Genomic DNA, 20,322 nt, shown 5'->3' on the forward strand with positions numbered 1-20,322 from the left:
TCCTATGTACTCTGCTGACAGAGTCTTTAAGAAACCAGACTACAGAAGGCTACATCAGAGCAGAGCTTTTATGGAAGAACACTTTAAAAACCATCTGCAAAAATTGAAAACGAATATTGCAGAATTTTGTAGAATATTCTTGATCCTGAAGCAGAAATATGAGAAAACACTTCTTCCCCCCACCTCCTCCTCCTCTGCAGACATGTATGGAAGGGGAGGAGGGTCAGAAGAGTGGAGTATTGAATGTATTGTAAGATTCTATGGTGATCACTTATGCTGATTTTTTTTTCTCTTCCTCTTTTTTCTTAAAAAAAAAACCCTCTGTTTTAAGGGATGGATCTGAGGAGGAAGGAGGAGAAATACTGCATGTGGGAGTTGGGGAGATTTACTCAATACTAACACCAAAAATGTTTGATCAAAATTCATTTTTTTAAAAATCTGTGACATTTCCTGCTATCTTTAATTTTGATGGCATACCTTTCACTTTAATAGTCATTGTAATGAACCCTCCCACCCCACCCCACCCTCCCCATCCCAGTACCTGTGGAACTGGGTCTGTGGGAAGACATGGAAGAGTTGTTTTCTGGATTGGTAGAGGGGTTACCATTAGTGAAATTCCGGATTCATCCAAATTATGAAGTAATTTGTGAGGATTCCGTAATTTCACCAACAGGTTATGCAACCCTTTGATACCTTAGTAGGTGTGGTACAGTGTAAAGAACTGTAAATCTGGGCTCAGGAGAATGGGATTTGAATCATTATCTTTATCACTTACCACATGACCTTGGTCAAATCTCTGACTTGTGTTTTTCTCATCTGTGTAAAGAAAGAGGTTAGATCAATCAATCACCTTGGCAGGTTCTTCATCTTTATCCTCTAACTGCGCATGGATGTCCCCCAGGTCTCTGTCCTAGGCCCTTTTCTTTTCGCTCTATGGCATCTGGCTTAGTGATTTCATCAGTTCCTGGGGATTCAATGATCATCTCTATGCCAATGATTCTATATACTGATTTTATGCCAATTTTTTTTTTTTGTGAAAGTAAAGCTTTTGGGTTTTTTTAAAATTCGTTCTGGCATTTGGAATACTTGGGAATATACATTCAAATTAGAGGCAAGGCCTACTATATATCGCATGACTTACGGCAGCATCTCCTGCCCGCCTGCTCCCCTTGCGTCTGTGGCTCTTCATTGGGTTGAATGATGATACCATTAGTACTGCAACACTTTAAACAAACCATGCAAGTTAACTTTCAGAAATATACTGATGATGTGTTTGCACTGAGAATGCAAGGCACGAGAGAGAAATGATTATCCATATGCGACTGGTGCATGAATACATTATTGCTGTGTTTGCCTTTTAAGCTTCATGACAGAATTCTACCATGCAGCGATTATGCTTGGAAAGGTTATAAACCAATTTTTGGACTGAAAAGCAACAACAACAGGGTGCAACAATTATGCAGTAAAATATGGTATTCTATGATTATTATTCTATATATTCTATTTATGTATGTGTGAATATATGTGTGTGTGTGTTTATCTGTAACTATATCTGCCTATCTATGTCAGTCTATAGATAGGTAGATAGAGTTATATAAATCCAACTCTGGTCTTTCTCCTGAGTTATAGTCTCATATCACCAACTGCTTTGTGAACACCTCACACTGGATATTTTTCAGGAATCCCAGACTCGACATGTCCACAACTCCGTACTTACTCCCTGCCTCTTTTAAACTTTCCTATTGTTGAGGGTGCCTCCATCCTCCCAGCCACTCAGGCTCACAGCCTTGGTACCATCCTTGTCTCCTCACTCATTCACCATCCATTTCCCATCTATTGTTAGGTCTTTTTGTTTCTACCCGCACAACATCTGTTCAGCTTGTCCCACTCTCTTCACTCAGACTGCCTTGGCCCTAGTTCATCACCTCTCACCTACATTACTGTAATAACCTTCTAATTGGTCTCCCTGAATCACATCCCTGATTCACTCTTCTTCAGTGGTATTGATTTGAAATGGAAAAGGATCCCAGTGGGCCACCATATTGACTTAGAGTACCACAAATTCATAATGCGTTGGACTGTATTTTTATTAATTTTGTTAAGTATTTCCCAATTACATTTTAATCTGGCTGTTTATGGCCTGTGGTCCACAGATGTGATACTTCTGTTCTGTAGTTCATCCTCTGTCTGGCTGCCAAAGTGATTTCCCAAAAACCGAGGTCTATCCATCTTATCCTCTTACCCAATAAACTCCAGCGACTTCCAGTTATAGGCAGGATAAAAAAGAGTTGGTCTCTCATTCAAAGCTTTTTGTGACTTGGCCCTTCCCTATTTTACCAGTCTGTTCTTCCCTAATGCCTCCCAATGCTCTGTATCTTGTTGCCATCTTGGTGATGAATCTTCCCGCAACCGCATCTTCAGATGGCAGCTGTCCAATATGTCCCTTTAATGGAAGCTTTGCCATGCCTTGGAATATGTATATGTACTGTAATTATTTGATTTTCTGAAAATTATTTTCGGTGAGAGTTTCGCTTTAAGTTCATGACCATTTAATACCATTGAGGATTTGATGAAACTTGGTAGCACAGTAGAACAGGAAGCAGGAAGCCCTGAGCTCAAATCCAACCTCACACAACCTTGTTGGTTGTGTGACTCTGGACAAGTCACCCATTGTCCACCTCAGTTTCCTCAGCTATAAAATAGGGATAATAAACCTCCCTCCCAGGTTTTGTGAGGATCAAATGAAATAATATCTGTCAAGTGCTTAGTACCTGGCACATAGAAGATAGCTAATAAATGTTTGTTTCCTTCCCCTCCAAATTCTATTCATTGCTTTTTTGGTGAAAGAAACAAGAAACTATCCCTCTCTTCTGCCTCCACTCACTCAATCCTTTATACCCACTACTCATGTATTAAATTACACTTTACCCTTATAATTGATGTTATTTTCAGTCCATTGTGTCTGCTTCCTGTTGGTCAAAGGTTAGTAGGATTGGGTGGTGTAGAGTGGGATAGAAAGCTAACAGGAAAAAGAAAGCCAGGATTATTTTCATGCAAGTCATATCCATAGAGATGGGCAGGATTGCACTTGGATTTGTCGAAAACAGAGAAAGGTAAATGGTCACCAACCTTTTCTTCAGTGCTGAAGCTGTTCTGTGCATGTGGTGTAAGGAAGAGAGTTTTTCCAAAAGAAAGTGATGTTTTTAAGAGGAAACTGATTTCCCAATCCCATCTCACCAATTGAGGGGGAATTGAGGGGGGGAGGGTGGAGAGGAGGATTGGTTATTTTCTGAAAATGGTTTAGTATTTTAACCCAGGAGTTATATACAAAGTTTTATTTTATGTGTCTAAAGGTTATTCATTTCATTATTTGGAATTTAGGTTTCAGTTTGGATGAGATTCTTTTTCTTTTTTTTAAATTTGGCATGCTTTAAATTGTATGCATCCAGAATGAATGATTTCTGCCATTTTGGAAGCTGCCTCAAGGAGAGGGTTTTTTTTTTAAGGGTTTTTTGTTTGTTTTGCCTTGCAGTTTTTGTCCTTGTAATGTTAGGGGAATATAGTTTTTACTTTCAGAAAAAATCACATGAACCATTATTTTGACCAATTCTAAATAAATTTAAATACAGAATCTAAAAAAAATGGTGTTCTTGTGTTCTCATTACTCTTTCCACTTGCTTGGTGTTGAGGGTTTTCATTCAAGTCATTTTGCCTTTTCCACAGTGTGTGATAATCTTCTGACTCACTTTTCCTTGCCCTTGCCTCCTTGGCAGGATGATCTGTGTCAGCTCCAGCTTTCATTGACCAGAACTCCTAGGATTTCAGATGATTCCTGACTCATTAATTTTTAGATGAGTGAGACAGATGTTACAGTTTTCCTGAGCCTATGAAAATACCTGAATTGTGAGTTGATGAAGAACTGAGATTAATAGTGCCTAGCCTAGAATCATTGAGGTGTAAAAGTTTATATAGATTTGCAACTGACCTTAAAAACCCTCCAGATCAGTCTAGTCCTAAGGATCCTAGAGTTTGCATAGTCTTTTTTTACCTCATTTTCTAAGGCTGTAAGAGGTAATGGCTATGAGTTTCTCTCCCACATGATCCCCTTCTCAAATTAGATTGATTGTGTTCATTGCCTCCTGGATGCTTGCTGTTTCTCCCCTATACCTGCAATGCTCTCCATCTTCCCTTCTGCCTCCCTTCCCATGCTTCCCTGGGTTCCTTCATGTCTCAGCTAAAATCCCACCTTCTGCCAGAAACCTTTCCCAGTTCCCTTTAATGTTAGTGCCTTCCCCTCTGAGACTACCTTATATGTATGTACATAGCTGTTCACATGCTGTCTCCCCAATTAGCATAGGAGCTCCTTGAGGGAAGACAATGGTTTGGCTTCTCTCTAAAAAAAAGAGACAATTGGAGCTAAGTGACTTACCGAGGGTCACACAGCTAGTAAGTGTCTGAGGTCACATTTGAACTCAGGGAGATGAGTCTTCCTGACTCTAGGACTGGCACTATATCCACTGTACCATCATGGGAGAGGGCCGTGGTGGTATAAAAATGGAAGGGGGTAATTAGAAAAGGCTAAAGCTTTTCTTTGAAAGGGTTCCTAGTGGTAGAAGTGATTGACATTCTTCACATGGGAGACAGTTTATGGAAAGGCCAAGATACAGGAGATGAACTGTTCTTTTCTGGGAACAAGTTAGACCAGTTTGGCTCAAGCTGGAGTTGCGAAAGAAGTTTGGCAAGATAGGTTGGAGGCTGGTGAGGTCTTTAAATACTGCATGGAGAAGTTAGGAAGATAGAAGATAGGAAACACTGAAGGATCCTGAGACAGGGAATTTAAGCTCTGTGGCAGGGACTATTCATTCCTGTCTTTGTATCCCCAGACCTAGGTCTTGCTCTTGGTAGGGGTTTAATAAATGATTGTTGAATGAAAGAGTTAATTGATTAAGTCCCTCCTTCCCTCCCCCCAAACTCGAGGCTAGCAAAATCGTGTCATAGCAAAGTTCCAGTAGACTAGAGTACTAATTACTACAAAGTTTGTTCTTTTTTAATGTGGTGCTGATTCCAGGACTCACAATTAGCAATGTTTTCAAAGAGTGAGTTGCCAGCATCATCCGTTGGTAATTTTAAACCCACTTCCTCCAAATTACTGTGAGACTTATGAATTAGACTTGACTTTTTCCATGAAAGTCTAATGATTTTTTTTCTCAGTGCTGGCTAATTTGTTTTATTTCAGGCAGAATGTGCAAAACTAGCATTTACTGGGGCTATGAAATACCAAATGGTTTTTTTGGGGGGGTATAGGGGAATTGGAGTAAACTTGTATCAGCATTGTTCTGCATTATTCTCAGTATTTTCTTTTGTTTATATAACTAAGCTAAAGTTAGAACCTACAGTGCGAGACTAGAAAATGGTGACAATAGTTGGAAAACAGGAAATTTTAGACTTGTGTGTATGTTTGGAACAGATGACCATGATGATAGAGCCAGAGGAGTGGAAACTTCCACTGGGCCTGTTTTTTCCTTATTTTGCTTAGTGAGAAAAGATGGGGCTTCCTGGAAAACAAGTCAAGTAAGTTAAAGCAAATACTTTTGTTGTTTTTCCTTACTTCAGAGTGGACATCTGGTTTTTTGTCACTTCTCTCCTACTGGTAACAAGATTGTGGAAAAATAGTATTATAGGTAAATAAATGGAACTTTAGAGGAATACAACTTGTGCAGATCCAGGAGAATGTAAGCTACTTGAAGACAAGAACTGTTTTTTTTTGTGGTTATTCTTTTTGTCTTTGTTTTTCCCAGTGCTAAGCATGTTGTCCTTGGCACACAGTAGGTTGGTTGGATTGGATTAAATAGCTGATCTTAACAGCAAAATATGAGTTGTTTTGTTTTCTAAAGTGGTTTTTAATGAAATATAACCGGGGGTGATTTTTATGTTTATTGAACTGTAAGAGAAGAACCCAAGGGGAAATGTCTATCCCTCTGTTTAAGAGATTTCTCATTCTCCTTGGTTTGTTGCCTCTTCTCCACCCAAGTCCATTATTAAAACAAAATGGGCTATTACTTATTTGAGCCACTTCCTTGGTGAGTCCTCTCCTATCTCAAGAAATTTATCAACCCTCCCATTAACTGATTGGCTTATAAATCAAGTAGAACTTGGATTTTAGGTCTTTTTTTTTTTCAATCTTTTTGAGTGGGAAGAATAAGGGGACTGGTGAAATTTATTTTTCTCTATAGAATCCAATATCGGGGTGGAAGGCAATTTAGAAGTAATTTAATCCAACCCCCACATTTTACAAATGAGGAAACCGAAGCCCAAGTTAGTGAAAGACTTGAATAATGAACATCACAAGGACTTAGTGGGAGAACAGCAATTTTCAAATGTTTAATTCTACCAAAGAAATGAGTACATAATTTGTCATGTGTTTATAGGGCTGGCCTTGAAATCAGGAAAACCTGGATGGACACCTGTTGGCTATGTGACTATGGAATCCTTGGTGTTCCCAGGCAGTTCTCTACAATCATAAATCACTGATGAGTTGTCCCATCAGCACTGGTGAAAAGAAGGATCTTCCATACTTGGAATTCCTCCTGCCAATGAAATTGCCAGTCCTTCCCCTCAAAACCCCAGAAACATCACAACAAAGGCATCATTAAGCTTATTTATTGTTTAATCAATATCTCAAAAACCTCATCATCAATCCTCATCATCATTTCACTATACTTTTGTTTCTAGTTTCTCCTGAATAAAATAGCCGTTTAGTCAAATTACAATGGTACCAGTCCAGAAAGTGTAACTCTCCAGAATACAGGAAATGCTTCAGGCTTATCAGGTCCAAATTAAACTTTGGTTCTGACTCAGTAGGAAAATCATCAAGGAAAATCTTTTTGTGGTCCCTCTAATGTTTTCTTGTTTTCTCTCCATCTTTGTGGGTTAATCCAGAGTGGTAATGGTTAGTTAATCATTGAGATCCAAACATTAACATTTAGGCCTATTCCAGCTGAATTACAGTTTGTCCATTTACATGCTTCACTTTTCAAGATAATTTCGAACTCTCCAATGGATACTGCATTTAGCTAGGTTGATCCTGATGAAGAGTTGACTATATTTACCTGACATTGGTACCCTAGCAAGAGTTCCTGTCAGCCACAGTTCTTTACTATGTGTGAAATGGTATGCTGAAGTTTTATAACTTGAAAACTGATGTCTAAAAAGTGTGAATGTCTTCTGTTTCTTCCAAAAAGTCCCGTGAGTTAAGTATATTTACTTTGCACATTGTTATGATGTTTCATGGTATTTTCAGAAAAAGAAGGGAAAAATTATTAATGTATGTAGCTTGTTCACAATACTGCTGAATTCTGATTATATTTTTAAGAGTCACCTGCTTTAATGGGTTAACTTGGCTGAAGGACAAAATCAGTTGCCACAGTTATAATAGAAATAAGTCACAAGGACATTCATCAGTACTCTAAATCCAGTCATTTTACTAAAGAAAGTAAGAACGTAATTTAATGTTATATCTGGTAGAGGTTATTTCCTCCAGCACTGGGTGTTTGTGAGGGATGTGCTTTGTAACCTTACTCTAGTGCTATTTAAGGCGAATTGTTATGAATATGTGACTACATAGGGAATTCCCTGTGTGGGAAACACCCCCCTCCCATATTGACATTGACAGCAACCCACCTTTGCCTTAGTAGATAAATCCTCTGATTTTCCTTAAGGCACAGGAAAGTTAAATGACTTGCCCAGGATCACACAGCTAATGTCAGAGATGTGATTTGAAACCCGTTTCTCCCAGATTTCAAGCCCAGCAGTTTACCATGCTTTGTTTTTGTTATTTTTTTATCACCACCATCTTTTTCAATAGGGTTCAAATAGAAATTGTATTGGGGCAAGTCACTATCTTATTGTTATTTTATGTTCTGTGCATAGGTAGCTTCTTGTTTTATAACATGTTGCTTTATAATAATCATTTTGTTACTATTTCTGTTACTTTCTAATAGTTGCATTTTGGTAGCCTGTTACTTTATAAAAAATCATTCAGTTTGGAGACTCTAAGAGTCTCCCTCTTCTGCTCCTCTCTGAATCTCAAAAAAGCCTGATCACCTTCCCCCTTCCTTCCTCTCCTTGCTAAGACCAAGTATTCTGTCTCTAATTTCATTATTTCCTGTTTTTTTTTTTTCCAGCAGATTTCAACCTCAATCATTCCCCGCCACCCTGAATCTTCAGCTTCTCCTTGTTTTCTTGTTCCTTCCCTACTTCCTTCAGATATGCCCAAAGTTCACCCATTTTTAGAAAACTGTCACCAAATCCTAACATCTCCTCACACTGTTCTACTTTTTTCTATATTTTTCTATCAGATGACTTTAAAAACTTCTCTATTCTTGCAGCTTCCACGTCTCTCATTTCCTCCTACATCCTTTGCAGTCCGGCTTCTGATCTCGTAATTCGACTGAAACTCTTCTAAGTTATCAATGATCTCTTAATTGCCAAATCCAGTGGTCTTTTCAGTCCTCATCGTTCTTCACCCATCTGCTGTATTTCATACCATTAACTGCCTTCTCTTTCTGGATACTCTTCTACTTTCTGGGCTTCTCCCTATCTGTCCTATCTGACTAATAGTTCTCAGTCTCCTTCGTTGGTTCATCTTCCAGGGCCTATCCCTAACTATGGGTGTTTCCTAAGGCTCCTTCCTAGGCCCCCTACCTTATTCTCTCTCTTTCACTTCATCAGAACTTATGGGTTTAATTGCCATTTCTATAATAACTCCCATATTTATTTTTATGTGTGTGTATATATGTATGTGTCTATATATATGTATGCATGTATGTGCATGTGTGTATGTATATGACTTGCTTTTCCGCATCTCTAAGTCCTGCATCTCTAATTGTCTATTGGACATTTCAAACTGAATGTCCTAGAGATGACACAAACACAAGATAGCTAAAAGAACTCATTATTTCCCACCCTACCTCCCAAATACTTCATTTCCAAACTTTTTTATTTCTTTCGAAGGCATCGCTGTTCTTTAAGTCTCCTACAGTCAATCAGTTGCCAAATCTTAATGTTTCTACATTCACTCATCTTTCACATCTGACCTTTTCTACTAACACGGCCACCATCTTAATAAAATAAAATAGGGGATGGTCTCTGTGGTTGTTTCCCATTTACACTGCCCTAGACTTACAAAGAATGCACATTTCACTTCTCCAAGATGAGACGGTTGGACATCTTATTCTAAACCCTTTCACCTTCCCCCAAATACTTGGGAGTACTGTAATGAAATGGAAAGCAGACTGTGTCAGAAGTCTCAGATCTGCCCCTGACATGCTTTGAAGCTGTCAGTGAAACATCTCCCTTTATCCTACTTATTGATAAGCTACACCTCCCATTCAGTTGAAACATTTATTAAGTACCATATGTTCAGTATGCTATGCTTACCACTGGGAACATAAAATTGAGGAAATAGGGGAAGAAACCGGTCCTTAACCTGAAGTTGTTTTTACAGTCTGCTGTGGGGAGGAAGGGAGGACAGTCACATGACTAGGACATGAGACAGGATAGAATATGGATGGGGCAAAGAAGAGATCCAGGCAAAATTCTCTTGCAGGACATAATTGCTTTTCCTTTCTTTTGGTCATCTGCTTGCTAAAGGCATAAGAGGAGAATTAAAACATCTGATCTGTGGATTTTCATCAGTCACCCCACAGAGGACATGCACAATAGAAGGCTGTGTTGAATGGTGGTTTATGTAACAAGCTGCTCTCTCCACAAAGTTCATCAGTCACCGCCTCACTTTCTGTCACTTACTTATAGTTTAGGGTACCCTAAGCATCCGTGCTGTAAAATAAATGGTACACTCTTTGAAGAGGTACACCCAGAAAGTCTGTCTGGCCTGTGTACAGTTAGCTGAGGGAGTTTGCCAAAGTCCTAAGGAAGTCTGAAGGAAATTAAAAAACAAGGACCTTTTTTTAAAAAAAAAGTCAGTCTCCTAAATTAGGAAGGACCTCAGAGGTCAAACTGGTACTTTAATAGGTAGTCAACCAGTCTTCTGCTTGGAGTCAGCCTGGGATGGGGAAATCACTACCTATGGGGGCAGGTCTAGACGTTAAGAAGTTTTTCCTTATACCGTGCACTTTCCTCACATTGAGCCTGAATTTGACCCTGCAGCTTCTACCCTATATGTCTAATTCAGTACCCTGGGGCTAGTTGGGAAGCTAAGGCCTAGGGAAATTTATGACTTGCTCAGGGTTACACATATAGTAAATGTCTTCAGGTGGAATTTGAAACCCCGGTCCTTTTTATTCTCATCCCAAAGGGGATCATGCTATTTCTGACCAAGAAATGTAGTTCGATACATGAAAAGTCAGCTTTTTGTCTCCCTTTGTCCCATGCACATCTCCTTTCCCAGCGAAAGTAAATAGTTCAAATGGACTTTTGCATGCAAAGTTTTATCCCAAATTTATTCAGGGTATTTGGTTTTGAAAGGCATTTTCTACTACCCTGCTACTGTAGACTTGGTGGGGCAACCTATGGCTTACATTGGGGCGACAAGTGCAACAAGGTTAAAAATAGAACACGCTTTAAGAATCCCAGATATTTTCAGATAACAAAGAGTGATTTATGTGGGCTCATTTTGTGCTTTGAAAACATAGAGACGCCTTTGTGCTGTGATTAGCCAGGGTGCTGAGGTCAGTTCTCTTGTCTGGCATCCAGCTTTATTCAGTTGCTAAATTGTGCTTTGTACTGTGATCCAGAGAATCTTTGTATCTGCCTCATTAAAGTGTGTAGTTTATGTAATTGCTTTTGTTTTCTAGTTTCATTGGTGCCAGTTTCAATGAGAGTGACTCATTATGTGACTGAAACAAACATTCTCATGTGCGTTGTGCACCTTCCCCCCCCCCCCCAAAGTAGCAGGTGCTGGTTGGCTAAATTCCGTATTTTAGGACTGTAACTTCCTGTGTAGAAAGCTCATCTCACATGTGATGCTCACTTACCAAACCAGCCTATGAAATAACTGCCTCTACCTCTGTGCATGTATTTGTGCGTGTGTGTGTGTGTGTGTGTGTGTGTGTGTATTCCCTTTCTTTTATCCCTTTTCCTTTTGTCCTTAATTACTTAGTTGAGTTCTCAAATGCCCTTTATAATTGAACACTATGGAAAAGGAGGGGAAAGGGGCAAGAACCAAATCTCTACTGTAGCCCAAAGACAGACCCCATTTTTTCATTCTTTGGTCATCTTCACTCCATGTTCGTACCGGTGAATGCACAGTCATTGAATACTTGAGATGACAAGACATTCTTGGCTGCATTCAGGCTCTTGGCCTCTTTGGCATGCTACTCTTTGGGCCTTGGGTTAATGGAAAGAGTTTTGTAAACACTGGGTAGGATCCTAGCCATAGAGAGCTGGAAGGGGCCTTGGAGGCCATGCAGCCCTGCTATCCCATTTTATATATACTTTACATATGCTTTGTATAGATTTGTTTCCATGCTGTCTTCCATATTAAATTGTAAGCTCCTTGAGGACAGGGACTGATTTTTGCCTCTTTTGGTATCACCAGAGCTTAGCACAGTGCCTGCATAGTAGGTGCTTAATAAATTGAATAATGGAAATGACTTTTCCAAGATCACAGGTAATAGACTACAAAGTTGGGACTAGAGCCCGAGTCCACTGAATCCAAGTCCAATGCCAATTCCACCATATATCAGCTGCTTCTTCATCTGCCTAATTTTGCATGTGACTGAGTTTGTGTGCGTTGTAAAGCTGCAGTGGGAAAACAGAGCCAATATAGTAAAAGCAGGAATTTCTGTGATATAACAAGAAGTGACCACAAAGAAGAGGGGTTTTTATTTGTTGATTAAGTACCAGTGTCCGGAAAACCTCTTAGGAGAAGACAGCATGTTCATGTTTCTGTAACTTTAAGCTTTATCAAGTTCTTTCCCCACTCCAGCCCAGGAAGCAGCTAATATAGTTATTATTTTGCCCATTTTACAGTGTTTTAGGGGAATGAGGTATGGAGAAGTTAATTAACTTGTCCATGGTCATAGAGCTGGTGAGTGCTGGGTTAACTTTCAAAACCAGGACACTTGGACCTGAATGGAGGGAGGGCAGGTCCTACCTTGTGCAAAAATTTATTCTGTTTATTTTGTTTGAAAAACAAAAGTATTGCAGCAACCTTCCTACCCTGTCCTCCCTCCTCCCTCCTCCCTGCCGCCCGCGTCCCCCCCCCCCCCCCCCCAGTTATTTAAAAATCAGACTTCTGGCAACTTGAACTGTCTGAAACTTGGTTGAGAACTTTTCAAAAGTAAATGGAAAAGATCTCTGAGGGGTCAGAATAGCTTCTTATTTGACTTTGTAGGAAAGGTCCCTGGAAGGTAAACTCAGAGACTGTTAACTAGGTACTTCTAAACAGTTTGATTATATATTGATTATCAGGTTAAAAGTGGAGAGGGGCTATTGGAGATTCACAACTTTAAGGCTACATTTGTTTTTTTATTCCTGTAGTGGTTTTTCTAGGGAACGTCTTGATTGGGTTTTGAAAAGCTTTTTCAATTGAAAAAAAATTTATACATCTTTCTATGTCTTTTCCTTTATATATCAGATTTGTCTTCCTAAGGCAGCTAGGTGGTGCAGTGGCCTAAAGTCAGGAAGACCTGAATTCAAATCCAGCCTCTGATATTTACTATCTGTATGATCCATGGCAAGTTACTTAACCTTGGTTTGCCTCAGTTTCCCCATCTGTAAAATGAGGATAATAACAGTACTTAGAAGATAATTATGAGGATTAAATGAGATAATGTTTCTTTTTTTACTGTTTTGGGGGGGGTCTTTATTAATTTGTTTACTTTTAGTTTGCAAGATTAGTTTTCACAATTCCTTGAGTTTCAATTTTTCTCTCCCTTCCCCCCCCCCCCACCATGGTGGCATACAATCAAGTATATTATCTACAAATACTTTCACATTATACATTAGTCAGGTTATACAGAAGGATTGTATCAGATGGAATGAACAATGGGAAAGAGGAAAAAAAAACAAACAAGAAAAAGAGCAGGTAGTTTGCTTCAATCTGGGTTCAAACTCAGTTCTTTCTCTAGATGTAAGCATCTATCTCCATCATGCATCTTTTGGGTTTGACTTATGTCTCTGGATTGCTGAGAAGAATCCAGTTTATCAAAGTTGGTAGTCACACATACGTTGTGTCTGTAATTGTGTACAAATTCCTCCTGGCTCTACTCTTCTTACTCAGCATCAGTTCGTATAAGCCTTTCCAGGTAAATATGAAGTCCATCTGCTCCTCATTTCTTATTGCACAATAGTATTCCATAACATGCATATACCACAACTTGTTCAGCCATTCCCCAATTGATGGGCACCCCCTTAATTTCCAATTCTTTTCTACCACAGAAAAGCTGCTATAAATATTTTTGTACATAAGAGTCTTTTTCCCACTTCTATGATCTCTTTGGGGTACAACCCTAGAAGGGGTATTGCTGGGTCAAAGGGTATGAAATTATTTATAGCCTTTTGGGCATAATTCCAGATTGCTTTCCAGAATGGTTGGATCAGTTCACAACTCCACCAGCAATGCATTAGTGTTCCAATTTGTCCACATCCTCTCCAGCATTTGTCATTTTCCTGTTTTGTCATCTTAGCCAATCTGACTGGTGAAATGTGGTACCTCAGAATTGTTTTGATTTGCATTTCTCTAATCAATAGTGATTTAGAGCAGTTTTTTCATATGCTTATAAATATCTTTAATTTCTTCCTCTGTAAACTGCCTGTTCATATCCTTTGACCATTTATCAATTGGGGAATGACTTGTACTCTTATAGATTTGACTCAATTATCTGTATATTTTAGAAATGAGTCCTCTATCAGTGACATAGGTTGTAAAAATTCTTTCCCAATTTTCTACTTCCCTCTTGATCCTGGTTACATTGGCTTTATTTGTACAAAAGCTTTTCAATTTAATGTAATCAAAATTATCCATATTGCATTTTATAATGCCCTCTAATCCTTGTTTAGTCATAAAGTCCTCCCCTTTCCACAAATCTGACAGATAAACTATTCCTTGCTTTCCCAGATTGCTTAGATTATCAGCCTTTATACCTAGATCATTCACCCATTTAGACTTGATTGTGGTATATGGTGTTAGATAATGGTCTATGCCCAGTTTCTGCCATACTATTTTCCATTTTTCCCAGCAGTTTTTGTCAAATAGTGAGTTCTTATCCCCAAAACTGGGGTCTTTGGGTTAATCAAACTGTAGATTACTATAGTCGTTGAATTCTGAATCTCATGTACCTAATCTATTCCATTGATCCACTCCTCTATTCCTCAGCTAGTACCAAGTAGTTTTGAGGACTGCTGCTTTATAGTACAGTTTAAAATCTGGTATAGCTAGTCCACCATCCCTAACATTTCTTTTCATTAATTCCCTTGATATTCTGGACCTTTTGTTCTTCCAAATGAATTTTGTTACTATTTTATCTAGCTCTATAAAGTAGTTTTTTGGTAAACTGATTGGTATGGCACAAAATATATAATTTAATTTAGGTAAAATTGTCATTTTTATTACATTAGCTCGACCCAGCCACGAGCAATTGATGTCTTTCCAATTAGTTAGATCTGACTTTATTTGTGTAAAAAGTGTTTTGTAGTTGTGGTCATATAGGTCCTAGGTTTGTTTTGGCAGGTATAATCCCAAATATTTTATGTCTACAGTAACTTTAAATGGGTTTTCTCTTTCTATCTCTAGCTGTTGAATTTCATTAGAAATATACAGGAATGCTGAGGTTTTATGTGGGTTTATTTTATATCCTGCAACTTTGTCAAATTTATTTATTGTCTCAAGTAGTTTTTTACTTGATTCTCTAGGATTCTCTAAGTATATCATCTTATCATCTTCAAAGAGTGATAGCTTGGTCTCTTCTTTGCCTAATTTGATTCCTTTGATTTCTTTTTCTTTTCTAATTGCTACTGCTAACATTTCTAGTACCAGATTGAATAAGAGGGGTGATAGTGGACATCCTTGTTTCACCCCTGGTATTATAGGAAATGCTTCTAGCTTTTCCCCATTACATATAATACTTGCTGATGGCTTTAAATAGATGCTACCTATTATTTTAAGGAAGGCTCCATTTATTCCTATTCTTTCTAGTGTTTTAATAGGATTGGATGTTGTATTTTGTCAAAAGCCTTTTGTGCATCTATTGCAATAATCATGTGGTTTCTGCTAATTTTATTGTTGATATGATCAATTATACTGATGGTTTTCCTAATATTAAACCATCCTTGCATTCCTGGAATAAATCCTACCTGAACAAATGTATTATTCTTGTGATAAGTTGCTGTAGTACTTTTGCTAATATTTTATTTAAATTTTTGCATCTATATTCATGAGGAAGAATGGTCTATACTTTTCTTTCCCTTTTTTATCTCTTCCTGATTTAGGTATCAGTACTATATTTGTGCCATAAAAAGAATTTGGTAGGACTCCTTCTTCACTAATTTTCCCAAATAGTTTGTAGAGTATTGGAATCAATTGTTCTTTAAATGTTTGATAGAATTGACTAGTGAATCCATCTGGCCCTGGAGATTTTTTCCTAGGGAGTTCACTGATGACTTGTTCAATTTCTTTTTCTGAGATGGGGTTATTTAAGTAATTTACTTCCTCTTCAGTTAATTTGGGCAACCTATATATTTGTATATGTTTATATACAAATATACAAATATTTATATACAAATATATACAACCTATATATTTATATACATCCATTTCACTAAGATCGTCAAATTTATGTACATACATTTGGGCAAAATAATTCCTAATTATTGTTTTAATCTGGGCAAAATAATTCCTAATTATTGTTTTAATTTCCTCTTCATTGGTGGTAAGTTCACCCTTTTCCTTTTAGATAGTCATAATTTGGTTTTCTTCTTTTTTTTTTTATCATATTGACTAAGGGTCTACCAATTTTATTGGTTTTTCCATAAAACCAGCTCTTAGTTTTATTTATTAATTCAATAGTTTTCTTAATTTCAATTTTATTAATCTCTACTTTGGTTTTCAGTATTTCTAATTTAGTATGTAATTGGGGATTTTCAATTTGTTTTTTTTTCTGGCTTTTTCAATTGCATGCCCAATTCATTTACCTCTCTTTACTCTAATTTATTCATGTATGCTCTCAGGGTTATAAAAGTTCCCCTAAGAACTGCCTTTGCCATATCCCACAAATTTTGGTATGTTTTCCCATTTTAATTCTCTTGGATGAAGTTACTGATTGTTTCTATTATTTCTTGTTTGACCCACTCATTCTTTAGAATTAAATTGTTTAGTTTCCAATTAGTTTTTAGTCTGTCTTTCCATGGCCCTTTATTGCATATGATTTTTATTGCATTGTGATCTGAGAATGATGCATTTATTATTTCTGCCTTTCTACACTGAATTGTGAGGTTTTTATGTCCTAGTACATGGTCAGTTTTTGTGTATGTGCCATGTACCTCTGAGAAGAAGGTATAATCCTTTTTATCCCCATTCAGTTTTCTCCAGAGATCTGTCATACATACCCTCTCTAAAATTCTGTTCACCTCCTTAACTTCTTTCTTGTTTATTTTGAAATTGGATTTATCATGCTCAGAGAGGGGGAGATTAAGTCTCCCACTAGTATAGTTTTGCTGTCTATTTCTTCTTCTAATTCCCTTACCTTCTCCTCTAGGAATTTGGATGCTATACCACTTGGTGCATATATGTTGAGTAATGATATGGCTTCATTCTCGATGGTGCCTTTTAACAGGATATAGTTTCCTTCCTTATCTCTTTTAATTAGGTCAAGTTTTGCTTTTGCTTTATCTGAGATAAGGATTGCTACCCCTGCTTTTTTTACTTTAGCTGAGGCATGATATATTTTATTCCACCTTTTACCATTACCCTGTGTGTATCCCTCTGTTTCAGATGTGTTTCTTGTAAACAGCATATTGTAGGATTATGATTTCTAATCCATTCTGCTATCTGCCTCAGTTTTATGGGAGAATTCATTCCATTCACATCCACAGTTAAGATTATTATCTGTTTCTTTTTCCTCCATCCTGTTCCCTCCCCTATTTATGCTTATATTTTTTCTCCCTTCCCCTCCTTAATAGTTTTACTTTTGACCACCACCTCCATCAGTATTCCCTTATCAGTCCCTCTCTCTTTTCCACCCCTTCCCCCTTACTTCTTTCCTCCCTTCTAACCAACCCCCCCTTTCATAGCCGTTTCCTCCTCCTACTGCCTGTAGGATATTTTTATACTTAATGAAGTATGTTATTTCTTCTTCGCACCAAGAGTGACAGGAACAACTCTCATGCAAAGCTCCTCTCCTTCCCCTCTTTCCCTCTATTATGATATGTTTTGCATCTCTTCTCCATAGAGTCCTAAGCTTAATTGGTTGTGTTATTCCCTCGTTGCACCTGAACCAATGATGGAAAAGCTTGTATAATACTCATCTCCCTCCCTTCTTTCCCTCTGCTATATTGTTTTATGCTTCTTTGTGTGGCATAATTTACCCTTTTCCACTTCATTCATTCCTTTTCTTCCATTACAGTCCATTTGTAGCCCTTAATAAGGTTTTTTTATTGTCATTTTGTGTAATTTATACTCATACCCTGTACTTGTCTATAAACAGTTTACTCTTTAACAGGGTGTGTTTGTGTGTGTGTGTTTTCCTTGTTTACCTTTCTATGTCTGTCTTGTGTCTTGTAATTGGAGGTTGAATTTTCCATTGATCTATGGCTTCTTCATCGGTAAGGTCTGGAAATCTGTTATATTGTTAAATGACCATCTCTTTGCCTGGAAGAATATGTTCAGTTTCACTGGATAGGTGATCCTTGGTTATAACCTGAGCTCTTTTTCTTTGTGAAAAATTGTATTCCACTGCCTCTTATCTTTCAGTGTAGAGGCTGCCAGATTCTGTGTAATCTTCACTGTGGTTCCTTGATATTTGAATTGTTTCTTTCTGGCCACTTGAAGTATTTTCTCTTTTACCTGGTAATTCTGGACTTTGGCCACAACATTTCGTGGAATTTTCGGTTTGGGATCTCTTTCAGCAGGTGTCCAGTAGATTCTCTCGATTTCTATTTTACCCTCAGTTTCTAGTATCTCAGGGCAGTTTTCCTTGATGAGCTCTTGGAGGATGTTGTCCAGGATCATTTTTCCATCATGATTTTTCGGTAGGCCTATGATTCTCAGATTATCCCTCCTGGATCTGTTTTCCAGGTCAATTATTTTTCCATTGAGATAGTTTACCTCTGTTTCTAATTTTTCATTCTTGTTTTGTTTGACTAATTCTTGGTTTCTCATAGAGTTATTTGCTTTAATTTGGTTGATTCTAGTTTTTAGGGAATTATTTTCCTCGGTTAATTTTTGGAACTCCTTTTCCATCTCACACATTTTTCTTTTTAAGGAGCTGTTTTCTTCATTATATTGTTTTTCTACTTTTGCAATTTTATTTTAAAAGAATTATTCATTTTGTCTTCTATCTCTCTCATTTGGTTTTCAGAGTTCCTTTTGAGCTCATCTAGGAGAGCTTTTTGTGCTTGTGACCCATTCCCTGTTGATGTTTCAGCTGTGGGTATGGAGTCCACATTGTCTGCCTCTGAGTTTGGTTCTTCCCTCTGAGGATAGTAGGACTCCAGAGTCTATGTAGTTTGCGTTCTACTTTTTTTGAGGCAGGGCCCTAGCCACACCTTTTCTCTAAGGTTCCTAAGCCTTTACTGTTTAGGGTTTTGTCCTGGGGCAATAGTTACTATGTTTTCAAGGTTGGGGGGCGGGGATCAGAGCAGCCGGGCTTCACTCTGCCATCCTGGCACTTGGAGGTCTTGATAGGGGCTTTTTAAATTTCTGGGATATGGGTTGGTAGTCCCAGGAGTATTTGCTGTCCCTGTCAAGGTCCCTGCATTTGATTCTTACCTTGCTCTTTCTGGTCCCAGCCCTTAGTTGATAGACCCTTGTGGTTGGTGGGATGAGTTACCCCCCTTGTTGATCAGGCCTCCTCCTGGCCTGCCTCTGCATGCGGCCTTCCCGGCCTGCCTCTCTCAGTGCACCTCACAGTGGGTGTCCCAGCCTGCCTCTCTCTGCACGCTGCACTGATAGTGTCCCCGCCTGCCTCTCTCTGAGAAAATAACTGTAAAGCACTTAGCACAGTGCCTGGCATATAATAAGTGCTGTATAAATATTATCTATCATTAGCTAAGGGGGCATTACTTAGACTCTCCATCATCTGGGTCATGGGCCCCCAGTAGACCTGTTCAGTTCAATAGGTGGTACTGAGCCCTGTTGCTCCATTTTGGAGATGCAGTATTTCTGTAGTTTTTCGAGCTTGTAGGCACCAGCAAGGGGATATATATACATACACACATGCATGCATATACATATATGTGTGTGTTTAATATATATATATATATACAGGTAATTATAATATATACTATGATGCATGATGTACAAATTAGAGGGGTGCTATATGAGACTGGGAAGGTCAGTAGCAACTTGAGGAGAATCTGGGAAGGTTTCTTGGAAGAACTGCCATTAGTGATGATGGGCTTTAAAGAATTCTGGAGGTTGTGATAGATGGAGGGAGGATTTTCCGGGCACTAAGCAAAAGCCTAGAGACAAACTGATTGTATTTGGAAGGTGGAAAGCAATTCCATTTGGATGGATTATTGAGGATGTGGTAGACTGTCATAGGAGGTAAGTCCAGAAAGGGCTTTCCATGACAGAATAATTTGAACTTTACCGTGTGGGACCCTTGGTTCATAGCTATAGCCCTCGGAGGGACTTTGGAGGTCCTCTACAATTTGCTCATCCAGAAGATAAAAAAAGTAAGACTGGGGGAGATGAAGCAGATTCCCCCAAGAAGCCACTGCAGAGTTTTGAGCTGGGAAGGAGCTCCTTGATAAACGCTGTGATTGAGTGTGTGTGTGTGTGTGTGTGTGTGTGTGTGTGTGTGTGTGTTCGTGTTCTAATTCTGCTACTTGCCTACTTTCTGGAATACCTGCCAGTTCAAAAATTCTGCTGTTCTGCTGTGTGGTAACACTTCTAAGAAGTCTTTACCTTAGTTTACCAACTCTCAGTGATTGAGGGGGTGATTATTAGTTTGTAAATTACTCAGCCACCTTCTTTTCCTTTTTCAGCCTTGTTGTTGCCTTACTGTAGACTATTTCATAATTTATTAATTAATATTTCCACTGGAATATTACAAGGAGTAGAAGATGAAATTATAAATGTTTCTTTTCCTCTAATATCATTAACATTTGGAATAAGATTTGGTGAAGATGGAAGCCAAAGCT

General features: G+C 38.3%; 1 protein-coding gene across 7 annotated transcripts in view; it reads left to right on the plus strand.

Moving 5' to 3' along the window:
- Nucleotides 1–20,322, plus strand: part of GAB1 (GRB2 associated binding protein 1) — a 206,960-nt gene that overhangs the window by 110,371 nt on the left and 76,267 nt on the right. The window contains exon 1 of one of the 7 annotated variants that reach the window (XM_069105441.1): nt 2,986–3,113. The exons of the other annotated variants lie outside the window; for them this stretch is intronic. The gene's annotated coding sequence lies outside the window, so the exon portion shown is untranslated. Of the gene's footprint in view, nt 1–2,985; nt 3,114–20,322 lie in introns of those variants that run through there. 7 annotated transcript variants of the gene reach the window in all.

The sequence above is a fragment of the Petaurus breviceps genome, unplaced genomic scaffold (genome assembly GCF_028583685.1).
Source record: "Petaurus breviceps papuanus isolate PSGF00001 unplaced genomic scaffold, PetGlider_PUasm1.0 76, whole genome shotgun sequence".
In the NCBI taxonomy this organism is placed as follows: domain Eukaryota; kingdom Metazoa; phylum Chordata; class Mammalia; order Diprotodontia; family Petauridae; genus Petaurus; species Petaurus breviceps.